Source organism: Ochotona princeps, chromosome 5 (genome assembly GCF_030435755.1).
Source record: "Ochotona princeps isolate mOchPri1 chromosome 5, mOchPri1.hap1, whole genome shotgun sequence".
NCBI classification, from domain to species: Eukaryota; Metazoa; Chordata; class Mammalia; order Lagomorpha; family Ochotonidae; genus Ochotona; species Ochotona princeps.
Window position 1 is genome coordinate 2,106,658 of NC_080836.1, and position 14,288 is coordinate 2,120,945.

Genomic DNA, 14,288 nt, shown 5'->3' on the forward strand with positions numbered 1-14,288 from the left:
TGTCTGCTTTCTTTCATTTATCAGAATGTTTGTAAGCACACTCATGTTATAGCAGCTATCAGTACTTCACTCCTTTCTATTGCTAAATAAGGTTTCATTTTTGTAAATATGTACCTTATACATCTAATTTATTTCATTATCCTCTGATGAGTGTTTATGTAGTTTCCACTTTGTAACTAGTGTGGATAACGCTACTCTGTACATTTCTGTTTAGGTATTTGTGTACTTGGGTACATACTAGGGAATGAAATTGCTGGGACAGATGCATTGTTTTTGTTTGATGTAACTCTATACTTTGCAAAATTGAATGTATTGTTCACAGATTATGTTCACGGAGGACTTGATCAGAGAGTGCAAAGCTCCCTCCTCTGTCCCTGTGTCCATGTTGTTAGAATGGATAAACCCTCATGGGTACAGGCTCATCACTAGCTCCAATCCATGCCTGGTGTCAGAGTTCTCTTTGTACTGTGAATCTGAGTTTTGACAAGGCTTGATGCCATGTGTGTACCGTAATGGTACTACAAAATAACCAGAGAATCTGGAAAACTTTGTGTTCACATGCTGATCTCTCCCTGGTCCAGTGTTTAACTTTCTAAGAGAACATCAGACTGCTTTCCACAGAGCGTAAATCATTTTGCACTTCCACCAATGGATGAAGACCTGGTTTTCCACATCTCCACTGTTACTACTGTCTGGGTATTTTTCTTTAGACAATGTAATATCTCTGACATGGAATCTCCTTGTTTTGACTCTGTTACTGCTGGAACCCAAAGAATTTAATTCTGTATTCTTTTTTTTTTAATGATTTTATTTATTTTTACTGGAAAGGCAGATGTACAGAGAGGAGGGGAAACACAGAGTAAGATCCTCCATCTACTGAGTCACTCCCCACAGGCCACAATGTCCAGAGCTAAGTTGATCCAAAGCCAGAGCCAAGAACTTCCTCAGTGTTTCTCCTGTGGGCATGTTACCCACACGGGATGTTAGACACTCAGTCACTAGCTTTATCCATTGCATCGCAACACCATCCCCATCAGTACAGTTTCTCTCTAGTTTCTGCACCAACATTAGCATCTAAGCCAGAATATATTTTATGTTTATCAAATTGCCTCAGCTTTATTGATTGAACAAATCCTGCCTTACTTGAATCACTTTCATTAAAAATCATTTGATATTATCTATATAATTTTATGGCTTTAACTGTTCAGAACACATTGCAATTCTACATAAATTTGAATAATAACATTTCTATTAAGGATGTAATCAGAATTTTGCTATGGCTTGTATTGAATTTGTAGATTCAATTTCAAAAATATTTGATATTATATTGTGAATATATAATTTTATTTATTATTTACTAATTCATTTTAATGTATATTTATCATATATATTTATATTATATCTTCCAACTCATAATTTTTTAGAAGGATATATCAGTTTATTAAATCGGTACCATATTCACAAAGTTTATGTCTGAATATTTAACTCTTTTGTTCTAATAAGTCAGCTTGCATTTACCTGTCCTGTGATGGACTTATATCCTGATGCTGTATGCTAATCCTTGCATTGTTACTGTGTCTTCTGATTGATCTGGGTTAGCAATTTCATGCAGCTAAAAGAAGTTTCATGTGTTCCATTGAGCTCATTGAGCATGATCCAAAATTTGAGACTTAAAGCAGTTAACTTAGACAGATGTAAATCTAGTCCACAGTCTTAAATTAAAGTTTACTCTGACAAAGATTGAAACCTAACAATTCTTTTACATCTAAGTTCTGAAGCTCAAGTATTCAAATTGCTAACCAAACTCATAACCTGCTAGGCTGGGAAAGTTAACTATGTTATGTTTTGTTATTTAGACTTCAAGAAAGAGAAACCTTCCAAGTGCCAGAATGTACATCGAACACCTAATGACTTCTGCCTTCTATCAGGAACCACTAGATGGATCCCCTACAACTGCTGTTACCCAACAGCGCCCCCCTCTCAGCAGGAAGTAATTAAGAACAGATGACGGCGTCCCTTTTCCCTAAAAGCAGCTGGGGTCCATTTCTCTGTTTGGAACTGTAGGAGCTAGATCGGGTAATGGGCAGTTAGGGTCTCTGGTTCCTGGTAAAACTGTCTTGTGTACATGTAACAATGTTAGTGTTATAAGATTCTTGAATGTTAGTATTTTCAACAATACTCGTACATTGTTAAGTATGTCTTTTTGAATTTCACCAGCCAGCTACTCCCCAATATACCATGATATATGTGTCACCCCAGTAAAAGTCCACAATATTTTGGCCAGAGTGATAGAAATCAATCAATACCTCCAGGGACAAAGATCTAGCGCCTTCCTAAATTTCACCAGTTAGCCACCAGTATAATTAAAGTAAATGAGAACCAAGTTCCACCCATGTTGGAAGAAGTTATTCTAAATGGCATTAAACTGGCAGCCTGCATGTTCAAGGAATGGAGCAGGAGCCTTAGAAACCTTGATGGTTGCTGTGCTAGTAGTCGCCATGCTCTTCCTGTACTGCATGCACAAACAGCAGGCCTGGGAGCAAGTTGTCATTGAACAAGCCATGATGGCACTGGCTGTGGAAAATCCAAGTGCTCAAGTTTGACTGAGCATGATGCATTAATAGGTGACCAGAGACGGGTAAGCTCTGACAGGACTGGCGATCAACCTAAGACAGGGACCCCACATGCCCTGGGCGGGACTCCTCAAGGGATAAACTTGTCATGCTGTGTGGCTCCAGTCTTCAAAGAGGCTCATCTAATATAATGAGGCACAGCCTTTGCCGGATAAGCCTTTAGCCAATGACGGGCACCTTTCTGATACCCCGCCAACCTAAGACAGGGAACTCTGGATGACTGGCAGGGTTATATTGCTGGGGAAGCTGGGACATAGGTCTTCAGCTTAATGGATGGACTTAAGGATAATGACCATTTGTTCCTTTTAAGATTATGATTCACCTGATTATGATTGGTTGGATTGCTGTATGGATTTGTGATTTGCTATTGTGCTCTGTTGTCTTCAAGCTTGATTAATAAATACTCCTTAATAAGCGTTAGACATATCTGGTGTGATCTCGCTCGCACCCTGCAACAATATCAACTCTGTTATAGCTCTTTCTCCAGTGAACGGGCGGCTCGCATGGCTCCGACGCGGCCTTTTCCTCCACCAGTGGACAGTTTACAAGTGTCACCAGTCTCCTTTGCATTGGACGGCTCAGTGCGCTCCGGTTCAAACTAGCTATACCTTTCCCTCCACTTAATGGTTTGAGTATCAAATCCTCAACACATTTCTTTGCTACCTCATAGTGTTTATTCTCACCTAAATTGCTTAATTTTATCGACTGATGATCTGGTACCTGGGCTCCAACTGGAGAAGTGCAAAGTTGACAGGAAATTCATCAATGTCTGTGTTAAGGGCAGTCTGGTCTAACCGACAAGCTTTTCGGTGAAGTTTATTCAGGCAGGTCTTGCAAACAGTGTGTGAACAGCCTGAACTGATGGGTCAGTGCACATTCTCATCAGATTCATTATAGCAGATTGGGCAGGGCAGAAGCTCTGTGCATTGAGCTGCCTGTACAGGCACTGGGGAAGCTGGATGCTTGGGTTAGCACTCTAGCAGGTCATTATGTTGCTGTGTAGTGTTTTGTAAGCTAAGGGGGCCCTGGTAGGGTCGTTAAGTGCCGCTCCTGGGAGCCCTGGGATGGAGTGGCTAGGCTCACAGGGACAGCCGCCATTGCAGTGGTCAAGGCCACCACCGGGCCTCCTCCTACTCCTCCCTCCACCTCTTCCTCCTCACCACGGAGGTGGACCTGAGGGACCCCGACCTAGATCTCGCAAGAGACCAACTCACACATTTTTTTTTTCATTAATCTATATTTTAAACAATAACTTTTTGTTTTTACTTTTTTATTTATATACAGGAAACAATGTCACATATTTTATAAACAGAGTTTTAAGAACTTATCGATACTTCCCACTGCTTCTCTTCCTCCTTCTTTTCTTCGTTTTCTATTAATTTTTACACCGATACATTTTCAAATTACCTTGCGACCACTAAGGATTACCCACCACTAAATAAATGACTCACCAAGTTATAGTCAGAACTGTGACTACTCCTCAAATGTACAGACAAGGATGCAAATGTTAGGAATATCTCAAGCTATCAACTTTGTTCATTCATATTACGTTTTTGTGTTCTGTATGTTAGTGGAAACTGGGAGGAATATGGTATCTGTCTTGGAAACTGGCTTGCTTTGATACGAGTAATGGTCTCCAGTTCCATTCACTTAATTGGGAAACACATGATTTCATTTTGTATAGGTGAATAAAGTTCCATCATGTATATAAGACAGTTTCTTTATCCAGGCCTCATTAAAGGACGTTTAAAAACTAAATAATTATCACACCGGCTCTTCCTTGTTCTGTAAGTATGTATTGTAAGGCCTGTCAGTTGCCCGTAGCCATTTAAGACGGAGTCCACAGAGCGGATTCCTTCTGTATAAGTTGGCTTAAAGAGAAGGCCACATTGTCCAAAGCAATAATCCTATTTTTTCTCAGCTTCTTTGTGCTATTTCTTTTTTTGTTTCATTTATATTTATTGGAAAGGCAGTTTTACGAAGAGGAAAAACAGAAAGAAAGATCCTTCATCTGCTAGCTCCCTCCTGCTTTTTCCAGGTCGCCATTGTGGATTCAGGGGCCCAAGGCTTTGGATCATCCTCTACTGTTTCTCTAGGCCACAAGCAGGGAGCTGGATGGGAATGGAACAGCCAGGATACGAACTAGCACCCATGGGGAGTCCTGTGCTTGCTATTGGCTTAGCCAATTGAACTGTCACATAGGGCCCAGTGTCCTTCCAGAAATCATTAGATGATAAAATCAGTATTTTTGAAATCTGTAGAAGTATGCCTCAAGTTGCTAAGATGATAAACAAATTTGCTCACTACAAATGCAGATGCCTGTGTTTTGTGCAGTGAGAAAGAGATTATCCAGGGGAGAGATCTGTGATGTTGAGTTGATTTTAAATATTACAAACATTGTGCAGTGGATCCTTATTATAATGGTTATAGTATTTTAAATTCCACAATAATATTTCCTTCCTTATATTAAGATCCAAATTAAAACACATTTAAACATGGAATCAACTCTTTATAGACTTACATTCAATTATCTATGTGGTATACAGTTTTTCAATTGTTGTTATTCTGATCTTGTTTGTAGAATTCTCTGTTTGCCTTTAAAGACAGCATCATATAATCAGAATCATCATTAGGTCAAAAAAGACACCAGCACAATGGGGCCCAGCACAATGGCCTAGCGGCTAAAGTCCTTGCCTTGAACATGCCTTGGAAACCCATAGGATCACCGGTTCTAATCCCTGCGGCCCTACTTCCCATCCTGCTCCCTACTAGTGGCCTGGGAAAGCAGCAGAGGACAGCCCAAAGCCTTGGGACCCTGCACGCACATGGGAGACCTGGAAAAGACTTCGAGGTCTTGACTTCAGATCAGCTTAGTTCCGGACGTTTCGGCTGCTTGGGGAGTGAATCATCAGACAGAAGATCTTCCTCTCTGTCTCTCCTCTCTGTATATACTTCTGATTTTGCAATAAAATAACTTTAAAAAAAGATGACAGCATGAATACAAATGATTTGTTTGCCTGTGAAGTGAGCAGTAATAGGACCTCGAGTGTGGGACCATCCTAATTCAAAATAGGCTGTCTTGTTGTCATTCATGATTTTCAATGTCCTTTCTTCACACATCACACAGGAGATATTGACATTTTCTGATATCTGCTTAAACCGGGTCCTACTTTGAAGAGCTCAACTCTTTTGGCTCTTAAGCCACATGCTCTCTGCCTTTTAAACAGTGCATGAACTCCAGTTAAGTGCAAGGTGCATTCTAGACGGTTTGCATAGAACAGGTCATTAAATTCCTAACACAACTCAGTGATCCACACATCATTTCCTGTATCACTTTTCCTAGGAAGGAAACACAGAATAGGGAATAGAAAAAATTATTGGAGGTCACAGCGCTGGCTGTTACTAGGTTGGAAATATTTGGCTACAACGCAATGTTCTTTGTATAGAAACATGCCTTTCTTTTCAGGGTAAAATACTTGTAACACAAAATCTTCCATCTCAACTGTTTTTTAGTGTACAATTTTGTGATATGAAAGGTTTTAATATTGTGCTGATATTATTAGCATTCCACTTTCTATTGTTTATCTTGCAAATTAAACAGTTTATTTTCATCCATTAGGACATAGCAACGACCATTTCACTCAGTCTCTAATTTTTACCAAATCAACCACTTCCTACAACTAAAACAACACAACTATTTCCCTTGTATAATTGGTGTGTTTTACTTAGTACAATACACTGAAGGTACAGTTATGTGGTAGAATCCCATTTGTGTTTATGACCGAGCTATTTTCCACTACTTGTATATGCCAAGTTTTGAGTATTCATCCATTTGACTTGTTTACATGATCAGTGTTAGTTCTTCAAATTTTGATGAATTTGCCAATGAAGCCTGGTGTCTAGGATATTTCTTTGACAAGGGGTTTTCAAAGACAAATGTAATATCTTTACTAATTATAGGAGCATTTCGATGTTTTAAATAGTCTTAGTAGGTTTTGTGTCCTCAGGATTTTTTCCCATTTAGACTCATTTATACAATTTGTTGGTTTATAATTACTCACTGCATTCTTTTATAATCCTTTTTAATTCAGTCTACAGAATCATAAGTGATGGATCATCTTTAATTTCTAATATAAAAATTGGCATCTTATTTGTTCTTAGCCAGAGCTAAAGTATTGTCAACTTCTTTAGTTTTTTTCAGAGTCAACTTTGATTTCATTTGTTCAGTTTATTTCATTTTATTTTTATGCTAAAGATGCTTTTTTTCTTTAATTTTACATGACTTTTCCCAGGCCATTTTCAGGGAGCTGGCTGGATCGTGGGCATCTGGGACTTGACCTGGTGCTCATATATGATGCTGGAGCCTCAGGAAGTGGTTTTACCCCCTATGCCACAACTGCAGGCACCTTGCTCATTTTTATGGAGCAAGTTTTGTTGCACATAGAAGTCTTGTGTAAGAGTTTGTTTATTTTTCATTTTGAGTATGCTAACGCACTCACTTCTGATATATATATACACATATATATGAATTTTTAATGTTTACGATAATTTCAAAACAGTGTGTGATAGATAATTTGTGCTAATCTTATCGATAACTTCAGTATGTGATAGTTGATTTTTTCTTATTACTTTCAAAATTTGTTGTTTTGTTTTATTTTGAATTCATGGCAGCATGAAAAGCTGGATCACAATGTGTCTGAGTTTCTTAGGTGTTTTATCTTCATGTTATTCATCAAACTGGGGAAGTTTTACATCATCCAAACACTCTTTTAGTGCCTTCTGGGCATTAAGATCTCACATTTTTCTCTCTGAGACTTCATCATCTTATATGCTTATCTGCTTTTAGGAATCTAATATTTATAGTAGGCTCAATGTACTTCTCTTTAACAATATGTTACATATTTAATGAATTCTACATCCTGCTTCTCAGACTTGATTATTCATTTGGTATTAGGTTCAAGTTGTCCAACCCTTTTTTATTTTAAATTAAATTTAGTCATTTACTCATTGAAAGGAAGAGGGACAGAGACAAATATATTTCATCCATCGGCTCACTCCACAAATGACCAGAACAGTTAACACATGTCGAGGCAAGGCCTGGCGCTCCAGTCATGGACACGATTACCAGGAATCCAGGCGTGTCCCAGTCATCTCCTCTTTCTCAAGCACATTGGCAGGGAGCTAGGCTGGAAGCTGAGCAAGCAGGAACTGACCCAGTGCTGTTACTTGGAACGCAAGTATTACGGTTGGGAGTTCTGCCCACTTTATTATATCTCTGGTTCAAAGTTCACTAATTCTTTCACTCCCTACCCAAATATAACTTTGAGTTCTTCCAGGAAATTTTTTTTAAAGATTTTATTATTATTGGAAAGCCGGATATACAGAGAGGAGGAGAGACAGAGAGGAAGATCTTCCATCTGATGTTTCACTCCCCAAGTGAGCCGCATCGGGCCGGAACGCGTCTATCCAAAGCTGGGACCAGGAACCTCTTCCGGGTCTCCCACGCAGGTGCAGGGTCCCAAAGCTTTGGGCCGTCCTTGACAGCTTTCCCAGGCCACAAGCAGGGAGCTGGATGGGAAGTGGAGCTGCCGGGATTAGAACTGGCGCCCATATGGGATCCCGGGGCTTTCAAGGCGAGGACTTTAGCCACTAGGCCACGCCGTCGGGCCCAGGAAATTTTTAATATTTATCTTTCCATAATTTCCATCCAGAGATTAATTTTGCTTTCATAATTGTCTTCCAGTGCTCGTTTTCAAACATGAATGCACTATTCTCTTTTTGTTTCTCTACATTTCTCTTCAGATTTTTAACATCGTTACGGTGGTCATGTAAATACCTATGTCACTAATTCTCTTCCTCTGAATAGATACTGGTTATTGTAATACCTCCCAGAAATCGCGGAGCGTGAATGTGAGATGAACTGAAGACTCCTAAACTGAAAATAGGCAGGGTTTAGGCTTGCATTTCGATTGTGTATTCCTGAATGCTTTTATTTTCTACAAAAGTCAGATTTATGTATCCATGCATGTGTTTCCTTGAGTGTTGTATTTTCTTGTTGAACGTCTTTTCATTTACTATTTAACTTATTATTATGGCAATGTATGAATTTATACCATGGTTTATTTGTAACTTTAGATAAACCTGGTATCTGAGAGAAAAAACAGTGCCTTTTTATACGTAAAAGTATATAATTAACACCAGCTTTAGTTTCAGGACACTTTTTTTTAACCTTCAGATGGGTCATACTTTTCATGAGCTGAGATTCTCTTGTGAGTTTAGTAAAAAAATCATATGTACATTTTGCCTAATAATATGGTCACTCTAGACATCAGCTTCTATGCTTCCATGACTTTCCTGTTTCTTCTTAGAATTCTCTCTCTTTGTGTGTGTGTGTGTCTTGATTGCTGTGCCACAGTTTTTGTGTGTGTGTGTGAGAATCATCCTGATGTGTAAACTTTATGTCTCCTTTGGTCTCTCTGAGCCTGAGCTCTTTCCTGTACATAGACACGCACATTCCAACATCACTGTGTGTGCAGTTGTTTAGGAATGTTCTATCCTTGTGTGGCTGGCTCCTAAAAAGCTGGACTGGGGTGGCGAGAAAGAGCTCTGGTCTTAAACTCCCTGACACTCACCTCATTGAAAAGACGTAAGGCAGCAGAGAGGGAGGCAGGCACAACAGAGCCAGCTGCCAGTCTCCTTGCCACCTCTGTGCCCATAAAGCAGTAATCAGTGACCGCAGTGAGCACAGTGCCTGGTGCCAGACTCCTTGCAACTTTGTGGGCACAAACAAGTGATTAGTAACCGCAGCACAGGTCCTGGCACTTGTAGAATGAGATTCTTTCATCCATTCTGTATCCCATGTACGGTGTGAAGACTTCTTCCACGACACTGACATTCTGTGAGAGGGCAGATGAGCGGTTGCTAAAAGATGGAGGTGATGATGATTGAGCTGCATTTCGCTGTAAAGCGTCCAGTGCAAGTTGAATGGCTTCGATAGAATCTTGAGTTCCAGTTTAGGTGCCCAGACCCTGTCAGCCTTGCATCACCACTGTCTAAGGAGAGACACAACTTTCTAGCACTTCCTACTAGGAAACATTCTGAAGATCCTGGCACAATAGCATAGACCATGTTTCAGAGTAACCCTCTACACAGAATCTCAACTCATGCCATTCTATGAGCTTGACTCCAAGGTATTTTTAATGTTTCCCAATTTCTCCTGAAGAATTGTACTAATACGCATTAATGGAAAAGCACACATGGATGTGCAGTCATACATCTGGTTGAACAACCAAGCTTGGAAATACTGAGTGAGATATACTAAACTGATAAAACTTCATTTTCTACATTAAAATGTTTAAACTATAGTTTCCTTAAGCCATCAACTGCCTCAGCAAACACCACGCTGTCATCCTTTGATTTCTGCCTCACATCATGACTCTCTCTGTCTTCACACTACACATCTCTAGGGATACCTTAGAGCCTCAGCGTGTGGGATACAGGGCTTCCACCTGGCACTGGAATAAATCTTGGTCCCTTGGCCTGTCATAGGGAACTCTAAGGGGTTTTTCTTAGGGTAACCTCACTGTCCCCCTAACACAACGCTGTGGGTATGTGTGTGGATTCATTTTTTGTTTAAAGCTCCCAGCCTCCTACCTCAAATGGCATGTACCTCTGCCATCACATGCAGGATTATACTCAGGTATGCTCTCTTTCACATAACCAAGTCCCATAGGTTATTTTGATATTCACCATCTACCGTGACCTCTCATACAGATTGTGTTAAGTAGAAGTTATACATATTCTTGTGATTCCTGTATCATTAATCTGACAGGATTTATTTTACTTCATAGAATGTGGTATATGGCCTAGAATATAGTATGCCTACCATGAAGATTTATTACACAGGCCAAATGCCAGTTCTCTAACTTTGTGTGCATTCTTTCTTATTTGTTCTCTCACTTTCTTGATCTCTCTCTTTTGTTTCCTTCCTCTCTCTATCCTCCATCTTTCTCATACTAGCACACTGAACATTATTATAAGTAAAATTAAAAAAAAAAGTCTTCATTCCCAGCATAACCTAGAAGCAGTGACATAGAATGACTTCTTTCCCCAAGTTCTCTATATATGTGTTTTTAAAAGAGAGATCTGAAAGATATCATCTGCTATAAATACATTGATTTTGCTTGTTGGTGTCTGATTTGGAGCTTATATTCTCTTTGTCTCACTTTATTTTATTTTTTATTTTTGCACGTATTAGCAAGACAATGAAACAACATACAACATCTGGGGCAAGGCCAAGTCAAAGTCAAGATAGAAATCCAGACAGATATCTCACCTTATAGTATTTTTTTCATCTTACTTTATAATTTTACTTTTTCTGAGTTTTCTAAGAACTGTTGGACATACACACACATATTTTTGTACATGTCTTATTGACATTCATGACATAAATAGGGAGGTAAAGAAGACTCAAAATGTTATATCTGCTAGTTGGAAATTTTACACAACCGTTAACCAGGGCAGCCAGTGTTGTAAGTTGCAGTCTTCATCTGAAATCCTGGGATCCAGGAGCACTGGTACATGATGGTGAGACAGCATGCCTGCCTCAAGTCAAGCGCACAGAGCAAACTGCCCTTGTCGGCCAACCTCTATGGGGACTCTCAGTGGAATGGACACTTCCTCAGTGATGGGGCTGAGAGTCTTCATACAGCCCATAGGTTCAAATGTTGACACCTCAGTGACACACATAGAAGTTCATGTCTTTTTAGTTGTCTGGGCATCTCCTAGGCTACCAAAGTTGGAACAGGAAGTCAGCCATTATGAGGTTGTGTTATGTGTAATGGGTCAAGTTGACAACTACAATGGCAGCATCGCAAAAATGGTGCTGGCTTGTTTTCCTGCTACTGGCCTGCAAAAATCAAGTACAGATTTTGAGAACATGCTACCTATGTCGACGACGTCCCAGCTTCTGGGTTCGACCTGTCTCATCCCCGCCTATTGCTGCCATCTGTGGAGTTTACCTGTGGCTGGAATACTTCTTTTTTCTGGTTGTCTGTCCTTTGTCTATAACTCTTGATGTCAAATATAAACACATAATTCTTAAATAAAAGGAAGCTAACTGCCACATGTACTTAAGGGAAAATAATTCATTTTTTCACAAATAAAATTATGATAGATGAAAGATTATTAAAATATTTTTTGCCAATTAGAGGAAGTCATTATTTCTATTTTCCCAAGAATCTTGTTCTTGAATACAGTTATATTTTTCCAGAAATTTGCTGCAGATTATAAGACAACCATATGTGTTTTTCATCTTTAACATATTAATAGGGTGAATTCATTTGTCAGATTTTTTAAAAACTTAGTTCTGTTTCTAGCCTTGAACTGAGTCTGCATGTATTCATTATTTATAATTTTTAGGGTTTGTGCTAAATCCTTTGGTAAAGATTTTAGTGTCTGCATCCATGACAGGTACTAACCTGCAGTTTTCATTCTGCGCTTTGCATTTGCTGACATTTCTGATTATGATAATATTAATTTAATTAAGGGAAATTTGATGTGCTACATGTTCTATTTGTTCATAACCCATTGTGCTGGTTTGGAATAAATAACTTTGTAGATGTATCAAGTTAAAACATTTGTATATGGACACTACTTTGTACTTTCTCTGTTATAAAAAAATCAATATATTTAATTTTTTTGAAAGAGGAAAATGCTATTTAAAAGATGTATATCAGTTTTTATGCTATCTGCTAGCATATGATCTGTTAAATGATTTGTGTCATTACATGTTTTTCTGAGTTGGTCACTTTTGGCAATGTTGATCATAGTACTGCTATGTATATCAACATTCCTTATCGACATGCTGATTCAAGCTCAGACAATTCTGTTTCCAGTCTGGCTACCTGCTAATGTGCCTGGGAGCGCAGCAGAAGGTGGCCCGAATGCTTTATTCCCTGACACTCATTTCAGAGCCGAGGTTGGAGTTCCTGATTCCTGGCTTCAGCCTGAATCTGACTTGGTTGTTCTAAAGGATTGTATTGTATACTGCGAATCAGAAGACAGAAAATATCGAAGGGACCTGAGCAATAGCTTGCATCTCTCTATGTTGCTTTGCTTTGCTTTTTTCCTTTTTCATTATTATTATCATTTTATGATAACATTCCATAGACCCTGGGATTTCCCCTACTTCTCTCCTAGTCCTCACACCCACCCGAGTTCTCCTATATCATTACAACATAAACACCATAAACACTCATAAGACCATAATTGTGGGCATGGACAACGGCAGAGAGTCCCGCAATCTATTGTCAAGACACATTTCACTGGGAATCCATCCTCAATCCAGAAGTAGGGATGCACACCGCACCATATCCTCACATCTGGACATGTCAGTCTCCAGTGCATAGTCACAATAAATCCTCCCAAGTGAAAAGCCACAAAACAAAATCAACAACAGGAAAAAAAAATAGGAACTCTACAACACCATGAGGTTAAATAACATGCTACTGAATGACTAATGTGTCGCTGAAAAAACGAAAAGTAAATCAAGAACCTTCTTGAAGAAAATGATGCTACTGTATGATACATGAGTCATTAAATGATGTAATGAGAAAACATGTTTTCAAGAAATGAAATGAAAAACAAAACTTTCAAAATCCATAAGATAGTTTCCACTGATCTTTGTTGGCAAGATATGTCACCTGTAGGCAACAAATAGATGGATTTTTTGTTTTTAATCCTGTCTACTAATACATGACATTTGATTGATGAGTTAAAGACTTTTACAATCAGAGTTATTATGAATGGGTGGTAATTTGGCCTTGTCATTTAGCAATGAGTTGTTAATTGATTTTGTCTTCTCATCTTATTTACTGGGATGTTCTTCACATCTACCTTTGGTTTTGTTTTGGTGCTATTCCTTTCCTCTGTCAAGAAGGAACATGTTTACAAACTATTTGTAGGGCAGATTAAAAGATGTGTATTATTCTTTTTTTTAAAGCTTTGTTTATTTTTATTGCAAAGTCAGATATACAGAGAGGAGGAGGGACAGAGAGGAAGATCTCCTGTGCGATGTTTCACTCCCCAAGTGATCACAACTGCCAGTGCTGTGCAGATCTGAAGCCAGGAACCAGGAGCTTCTTCTGGGTCTCCCACATGGGTGCAGGGTCCCAAGGCTTTGGGCTGTCCTTGACTGCTTTCCCAGGCCACAGCAAGGAGCTTGGTGTGAAGTAGGCTGCCGGGTTTAGAGCCTGTGACCATATGGGATTCTGGTGCACTCAAAGAGAAGACTTTAGCCACTAGGCTACTTCGCCAGGCCCGAAGCACAGTATTCTTTTAACTTTTTTTTAATTATTGTGGAAAATTATTTCATTTTCAAAGGCAAAGGAAATCTTTGCTGGGTACGTTATCCTGGGCCGATGGATTTTGCTTTTACAATCTGAATATGTTGCTCCATTCTCTCTCTCTTTCTCTTTTTAAATCTTTACATAGTTGATTAGGGCACAAAGGGTCAAGTATGAAGGGGTATTTTCTTCAACATGTCTTGGATTCATCAGAGCACAGAGACAAGTGCGTATTTTAACATAGCAAGAACACCCTTCCCCAAGAGTCAGGGTGCATTAACATATAAAGTTCCCCACCTAAAGCACCAGC